General features: G+C 42.0%; 1 protein-coding gene across 1 annotated transcript in view; it reads right to left on the bottom strand.

The window, feature by feature from the left end:
* cacna2d4a (calcium channel, voltage-dependent, alpha 2/delta subunit 4a) overlaps nt 1-8,752 on the bottom strand; it is a 709,103-nt gene that overhangs the window by 285,475 nt on the left and 414,876 nt on the right. The gene's annotated exons all lie outside the window — the stretch shown is intronic.

The raw sequence follows: 8,752 nt of genomic DNA, 5'->3' as shown, positions 1-8,752 counted from the left end.
AGGACTCAAGGTAAAAATGGTTGTTTGAATCCTTGTACCTGCAGCTGGCTCTTTTTAGTTGGAAGAATGCTAAACCTTTCATTTTTTTCTAGAGGTTTTTGTGCATGAAACAATTCTGAATTCCAATGTTAACTGCTATTCCGTTTGATAAATGTCACTAACCAATTGTTATATTGTTGAGAAATAAAGCTGGTCCTCATTCCAGTAAGGTAGTATCTTCCTGTAATTGTAAAATGCCGTTTGGTACGTAACGGTACTGGAATTCCACAAAGATACACAACCAAACATACTTTTCTAATTATTTCTATTATAGCAGCTTCAATTGAAGTTGCTGGTTATTCCTTTGTCACTTTTACTACATGATTGTTTATCATATATTCATTTACCTGCCCTACTTAATTGCAAGCATGTTAAAATGAAAAAGCTTTTCTTTCCAAGTTGACACAAAATATCGGATTCCTGAGTGATTGCAAAGCTGCAATCAAGAGGTTGAACAGCAACGTGCACTTATATAACAAAACATTACAAATATTAGTGTAATGGCAACTGCTCAAGTAGGTACTCTATACACCCTGTACAAAATTATTTTCTAGGATTGAATAGGAGCAACATAACAAAATTTAAACTTCTGACGCTTAATTTGATGAATTTTCAGAATTTTGGAGCAGAGTTTTAGATGCTTTTAAATATTTTCTGATATGTATATAAATAGTTGGTTGGTTCTTCTTGGCTTTTCCCATTTACCTGGGGTCACCACAATGCTGGTCGATCACCTTTATATCAACAATCATTTTTTTTTGGATTTGGAGGGTGGTTCTACAGCCTGATGATCTTTGTGCAGCTAACTTACCCCATTTACCCAGGCTGGGGACAGGCATCAATACACTCTGGCTTGTCTGTACCAGTGGCTGGTACAAGATAATAACCCCCACTGAGATGGACTGAAAACTATAATAATGAATAATGTAAGTAAAAGCAAAATACTGCAGATGAAGGAGATCTGAAATAAAAACAGAAAGTGCTGGAAAAGCTCAACTGGCCTGGCAGCATCCGTGGAGAGAGAAACAGAGTTAACATTTCAAGTGCAAAATAACTCTTCTTCGGTTCCAAAGATGAGTCATATTGAACTCGAATCATTAACTCTGTTTCCCTCTTCACACATGCTGCCTGACCTGCAGAGATTTTCCAACAATTTCTGTTTTCATGTTATGTTGAATCATGTGCCTTGCAGAAATCCATTAACAAAATAACAGGGTAAATTCTAACTTTTTGACATGTTGGGAGTGTAGGGCAGAGGTGGCATGTGGGAAACCTGGAGGCTGAATTGTTCTGAGGAACTGAAAGACCCACACCAGGGCCAAGCATGGGAGGCGATCAGCCAGTGGGGTGCTGTGCTGAGATTTTGCCTATGGCAATTAAGGACAATGGCCCAGCCCAAGATCTCCCATCACAATCAGAAGGCTAGCAGCTCAACAACTTTGGCAGAACCATCATTAGTGGTGGCCAGCCCTGAGCCTGCATCACCAAGGAGATGGCATCTCAGTACCGAGGTGTCCTTGAAGGCAGATAAGCTTTTTGAGCGAAGAAGGGTTTAAGCAGACCAGCCCTGGCATTTTGGGGGGGGGGGGGGGGGTTGGTTGTTCCAGTGGCAGCACCATAGGCATAGGGAGGAGGCTCCCCTCCTCTGCCATGTTGCCAGCCCTCCCACTGACCAGCCAAACTCCAAAAGACTGGGAAGATTCAGCCCTAGAAGTTTGGGTTTCCCCGCATGCCGCTCTGCCCCATGTAACTTATGCCAGGGATAGGTTCCCGACCTGGAAGTCAGTCTGATTTGACAGCCTTGGATTCCAGTAACATGGGGAATACCTCAGGCCGTACAATCAGTTAGGTCAGATGTCTGACCCCAAACCAAAGGGGGTCTGATCCTCAGCCTGGGATGTCTGATCCCACGGGGCGTCTGATTCCTGATCGCAGAAATTGGGGACCAATCCCTGACCCTGGGTGGGAGTGGGTCAGTCCCAGACCCTAGTGGGGGCGTGAGGGATGCTAGCTTTGGATGGGGTTCCAATACCTGTCCCTAAAGGTGTCCAATTGCTGGCCCTGGCCGAGGGAGTCTGATCCCAATACCCTGGGGGGTGGATGTGATCCCAGGAGGGATTGTCCCATCCAGAAACTGGAGAGGGGGTATGTGATCCCAGGAGAAGGACTCCAGGGCATCCAATTCCTGACTCTGGAGGGGAGGAGCTTCTGATCCCTGACCCTGGGACAGGGTGAAGACTGCAATTCCAGATAGCCTGATTCTCGATTTTAGCAATGGGGGGGGGGATTGACCCTGGACAGCGGTTTATATGAGGGAACAGGGTTTTCTGATGATGGGGGAACTTGATGGGCCGGGAGAAATCACTCATGCTCTTCTTGGCCAATAAGGACAGCTGTACAAACACATACTTTCTTCCTGAGCCTTACTGCAGGTGCAGGGATTTTGATGGCCCAGGAAACCTCACTGGCCAGAGTTAAACCTGCAGAGCAGGTTAAATGTGAGGTTTCCAGTCTCACTGCATACTTAAAACACCAACTTGGCTCCTGCATAAAAGCTGGAAGTCTGTGGGTTGCAGCTGGCTTTTCAACATGTTTCAATTTTTTGTCCATTTAAACCCCTCTTTGCACCTAACCCAACACACTGACCCTTGTCAAAAGCCCCCCATGATACTTATCTGTTGCCTCTCCTTTCTTGCTATACCTTTTTTAGCATAAAACGTAGTGATACTAGTGTGATATTCCTCAGTTTGCTATTTTAGTGGAGGTATTTACTTATTTATATTAAACATTAAACCTTCATCAAAATACCATTAAAGGAATAATGTATAAATGCATTAACTGCTCAGTTGTAAATATTGCCAAAAGTCATTTTTAGGCTTTGATCCCAAAATGAATCACTGATAACATAGTTTAAAAATAGCTGTAATTACAGTAAGTGCCACAGAACCTACAATCTTCAGCAGAAGAATGCTGCTGTCTTTACCTTGGATGGTTTGCTGTGTGTGATTTTAGAGTCAGGACCTACTGTACTTTAGTTCCCACAGCTAAAAGCGATATATTCCAATTCAGGAGTAGATATGTTTCCTATATGATATGAGGAAATCAATTCTATGTTCATTTACCTTTACCCTTCATCACGTACTTACTCTGCCACTGCAAAACTGGGTTTGATAAAAATTGAAGAGTATGAATAGATAACTAACTCCTGTCTCATTAGATGATGGTTTGCACTGTGGTGGTCAACTCTATTAAGCATCAACTGGTGTGGCTCAGAAGCCCCACTCTGGTATGGCAGTCTCTGCCACATTTGCTGCAGAGGAAGACAATGAGGTGAGAAGGTGCAGAATTTGCTGGCCTTTGTTTTCTCTGGGCCCTCACCTTAGCCAGTTGAGCTTCCTGTTTCTCCTTGTCTCTTTCCATTCCCTGCCAAGCAGTCAGCCTCCAGAGATCACAGCCTTCCATGACTGTCTCCCAGTATGAATAAGTCCACTAAGAAAAACTGTATACTTTCTTCACAAAAAAAACATAAATTTAGAGCCTTATTCTCCAACAGTGCTGATATGATTAAAGGTGATATTTACCTAAACCATTAATCAGATGCCAAGTTTGAGGAATAGGTAGGAATATAAATCAACAGATGGACCACAGACCATTCATAGTTATTCTTCAATAGTGCAATGGATTTCTTGTTGGCCCACGTTGAAAATTAAGTATAAAAAGGCAAAAAAATTATGCAATGAAAGTATAGAATTAATGATGATTAAGCACAAGGTGGAAAAATTCTACAGGGATTCTCTCAATCATCTACTGGAACTGCTGTGGAATATCCTCTTAAACCCCATAAAAACTGCATTTATGCTGTTTTTCTATGGTTTCTGCAGTGGTCTGGCTGATGTTATGGTAGACAAGCGAGAAGCTACATGGAATTTCCCGGAATTTGGTATTGGGCAATGTATATGAATGTGAATTATATAAACAATATAATGTTAATTAAGATTAAGTGTAAAGAACAATTATTCATAGTCTGTGGAAGATCTGCTGATGAGGATTAGCCATAGCTTGCTGGAATTAATGTTATTAGTCTTTGCTGCCCACAATTTTTCAAATATGATTAATCTTCATTCATGGCCGACCCTCCAAAAATAAAACAAGGCATTCCTAGTATTACCTTGATTCTTGCCTTCAAACGTTTAAAAAAAATGGTTATTCACTGAGGTTCTAAGGCCAAGATACTTCATTTTGGGCACTGAGCGGTGGTTTGGAGATCAGTTAGGAAGGTGGCCAAAGAGGAATGTTTAGGCAGCTCTAGAAAGTGATAAAAGATGTAACAGAGTGAGGAGTTTTGGAATAGAATTCCAGGGAGCAGGACTGAGATGGTTTATAATAATTCAATAGATATCTGGCAGTGGTTCAGGCTAGAAAGCAATAAATGTTTCATATAGGGTATTTGGAGAATAATGGAATAGCTACAAGCCTTTAAGGTAATCAGGAAGATCTGATATGAACTGCAAGAATGAAATTGGATAGAAGCCTTCAACTCATTCTTTGACAATGTATTCCGATTTCTAAATACTGTTATAATTTTGCATGTTGTTGTGAGGGTGGCTGAGTTGCTACTGTTGATAATAGAGCTGATCTGCAGACACCTTTTGGGTGGAAACATTAAGTTATATACAACATACTCAACAGCTACTACACATGTGCTGTCAACTCCCACTCTATCTCTACACTGATTCCTGAGGTAGCCCCTGCTACTCTCCTATCGGTTACTACAGATCATGAGATCTTCCTTAACAAGTATTATTTTTAAAGATACATTACACACTAAATAAAACCATAATTACTACATTCCTCTCCCTTTAATTCAGCCATACATATTATAGTTACAAGTACCTATTTTTCAAGATAGCATAATATTTACATAAGGAATTTACAAGTTCAGCCTTTCAGGTGGTTTCCCGGTACATGTGGAACGTTGCAGCTGCACAACTTGAGATTCTTTGTCAGGAACCTCCTTTTGCAGAGTTGCCTAAACATCAGGTGTTTCGTTGGACACTGTATCCTCAACCCTTACAGGAACATCAGACATGTCAGTCCTGGGTTGAGTATTCTCAACAGGAAATGCAGACCCAGTCGTGATCACTGGTGGAACCAAATCTTGATGATTTGTCTCTCTCTTCCTTAAATGGTCCACCTGTTTCTTGATGATCTGGCCTTCCACCTCAATGTGGTAAGATAGAGGTCCAGTCACCCCACTTATTTCACCCGGTAATCACTTTGGTCCTTCCCTGAAATTTTCACGTTTACTGGCTCTCCCACAGTAAATTTCCTCTCATGACTATGCCAGTCGTGTCTAGTTTTCTGACTTCCATGACTCCTTCCCACCTTCCCCTCTAAATTCTGCATTATTAAGTTCAATCTCGTCCTGAAACGGTGTTTCAACAAAGCTCCGTAGGTGTGACACCTATTGTTGTGTAAGGTGTAGTCCTGTAATGAAAAGAAAGCGTGGTAGCTTGGTTACCAAGGAATCACAAGTTAGCTTTTTCATGCTTGCCTTGAATGTTTGAACCACCCTTTTGGCCAGTCCGTTTGAGGAAGGGTGGTATGGTATAGTTTTCACATGAGTGATACCTGTTGAGGCTGATAAATGGTTTAAACTCAGCACTCGTAAATGCCATGCCATTATCAGAAATGACTATTCTGGTAATCCGTGAATGGCAAAACTCTGACATAGTTTCTCAAATGTAGTGGCCGACGTTGGTGACTTCACCTCATATATGTCCAACCATTTTGAATGGGCATTGCAGTGAGCAGAAACATTGTTCCCAGGAAAGGTCCAACATAGTCAATGTGTAACTGCACCCAGGTCTGTGGGTGTAATGGAGCTGTCACTGCAGCTTTTGCAGTTGCTGACATTGCACACAGTGCTTTACTAAACTTTCAATTTCGCCATCCATCCCAGGCCACCATAGGTAGCTGCATTCTATGGTCTTCATTCAGGAAATTCCTGGAAGTGCATGGTGTAGTTCAATTGAAAGTGGCTCCCTTCCCTTTGGAGGAACTATTACTTGAGCTTCCCACAATAAGATGCCACCTTGGCTGGTTATTTCATGTTGTTTGTTGAAATACGGTTTAATTTCTTCAGATATGGGCTCCTGTGACCAACCATGTAGTACTTCTTCTATACTTGAGATAGGACTGAATCCGACTTGTCCAGTCCCTGATCTGTCGAGCACAGACCGGCGAGGAATCTAAGAAATTTAACAGTAAAACAAGTTCCTGTGGAACTAGGATGTGCTCATCATTTTCTTGTAAAGACAAACGACTAAGGGCGTCGGTGTTTGCGGTTGGATTGCCAGGCTTATGTAGAAAAATGTACTTGTTTCCTGCCAGAATTAAAGCCCACCGTTGTATTCTTGCTGAGGCTATGGGTGGTATAGCCTTGTCCTCACTAAACAATCCTAGCAATGGTTTGTTGTCTGAAACAATTGTAAAATGGCAGCCATGTACATACTGGTGAAATTTCTTGACATCAAAGATGATGGACAGGCCTTCTTTTTCTATCTGCGAGTATCCCCGTTCTGCTGTGGTGAGTGTTCTTGGTACGTAACCTATTGGCTGTTCCGTGCCATCGTCCATCCAATGAGAGAGCACCGCTCCCAACTCCGTAGGAAGATGCATCATATGTCAGCATCAATTCTTTGGTCTGGTCATAATGCATTAATAGATTGGACGAGTGCAAAAATTGTTTCACCTTTATGAAAGCTTCTTTCTGGGGTACCTCCCAAGGCCAACATTGGTTCTTTTTGAGTAGAGAATGCAGGGGGGCCAGCACTGTAGACAAATTGGGTAAGAACCGCCCATAATATTTGATCATTCCTAGGAATGATTTGAGCTCTCAGACATTCTTTGGCACAGGTGCGTCTCTTATGGCTCTCACTTTCTCCTCAACCGGGTAGAGGCACTGTGAATTTACCCGGTGACCCAAATAGATTACCTACCTCGCTTGAAACCTTTTCTTTTTTTAGACGCACTCCAGCTTGCAAGAGACGTTTTAAGATTTTTCCTAAGTTTGCCAAATGCTCTTTTTCAGTGAATCTTGTTACCAATACATTATTTAAATAGACTACAACCTGGGCCGGTCCCTGTAGTAAGCTTTCCATTGTTCTTTGAAAGATGGCGCAAGCTGAGGAGACACCGAAAGTCATATTGTATATTGGTACAACCCTTTATGTGTATTAATTGTGACAAATTCCTGGGAGGCATTATCCAACTCCTGTTGATAAGCATGACTCATGTCAAGCTTCGTGTAGGTAACCCTCCTGCCTGCTTGGCATACAAGTTTTTGATTTTTGGAATGGGATGCCTGCCTAGCCTAGCTACTTTATTAACCATCAATTTGTAATCTCCACAAAGTCAGACGCTTTAGTCGGGTTTAAGGACAGGTATTATGGGTGCTGTCCATTCTGAGAACTGAACAGATTGTAAAACGCCCAGTTTCTCCAGTCTGTCCAGTTCAGTGTTGACTTTTTCTCACGGCATATTGCACTGGTCTCGCCTTAGTGAGGGGTGGCTTCCAGATCCACATGAATCTTGGCCTGCAGGTCCTGGATTTTCCCAAGTTCATCCTTGAGGACGGTGGTGTACTTTCGAAGTAGCTCTGATAGTCCACTTGCTCTCAACTGGAAAAATTCAGCCCATTCTAACTTAATCTCCTTTAACCAACTTCACCCCAGGAGGCTTGGCCCTTTGCCTGCTACCACCATGAAGGGCAAGTTTGCCGATTGGCTTCCCTAGTGGACAGTTACTCTGCTTATGCCTTTTATTTGAATGTCTTCACTCCTATATGTTTTTAGTTTGGCAGCTGTTTCTTCTAAACTTAGTTGATGTTCACCATTATTCAGATATCTGTAGGTATGTTCCCCAATTACCGCATTGGAAGCTCTCATGTCTAGTTCCATTCTAACAGGTTTGCTATTTACTTTCACTATGGGAAATATTGGTTTTGTCTTTCCAACTCTCAGATGAAATGAGTAAATGTCTGAATTTGTTGTTTCAGGCTCTTCTACATTGTAGATTTCATTGGGCTTCTTGTTTTGTTTACAATCCTGCTTGAATCTTTCCTTACAGTGCCTCATCATATGTCCATTTCTGTGACAACAGTAGCATTTGATTTTTTTAAACTGCCAATCGCTAAAGGACTGCTTGTTTCCGCCTCTATTAAAATTATTCTTCAATTTCACTGCTAAGTTATTTTTTCTTATTCATCGGCTAGCTGTTTTCTGCTTCTCGGCAGAGCCTTGCATTTGCGTGCCCTTTTCGGCTGAGGATTCCCTCCCGATGTGGAGGACAGCGCCATTGTGTGGCTTTTGAATCTCTTACTGCACTTTCCATGGCCAGTGCTATCTCTAGCACCTTCATAAAATCCAAATTCACTTCGAACAATAATCTTTTCTAAATGGTGTCTTCTTTCACACCACACACTAAGCGATCTCTGAGCTTGTCGCTAAGGTCGTACTGAGCTCACAATGTTCCATTAGCTGCTTCAAATTTTCCACATAACATGCAACTGTCTCACCTAGGGCTGTATTTCGTGAATTAAACCTGAACCTCTAATCCTTTTTCAAATCTAGGGGAATGGATGCCATCAAACTTCAAATCAAACCATAGGTTTTGTTCCCACAAGGAATTAAGAGGATCGCTTGACCCTTCT

The sequence above is a fragment of the Carcharodon carcharias genome, chromosome 21, assembly GCF_017639515.1.
Source record: "Carcharodon carcharias isolate sCarCar2 chromosome 21, sCarCar2.pri, whole genome shotgun sequence".
Lineage (NCBI taxonomy): Eukaryota > Metazoa > Chordata > Chondrichthyes > Lamniformes > Lamnidae > Carcharodon > Carcharodon carcharias.
The sequence above is the reverse complement of the archived record's forward strand: the minus strand, read 5'-3'. Positions and strand labels throughout refer to the sequence as shown.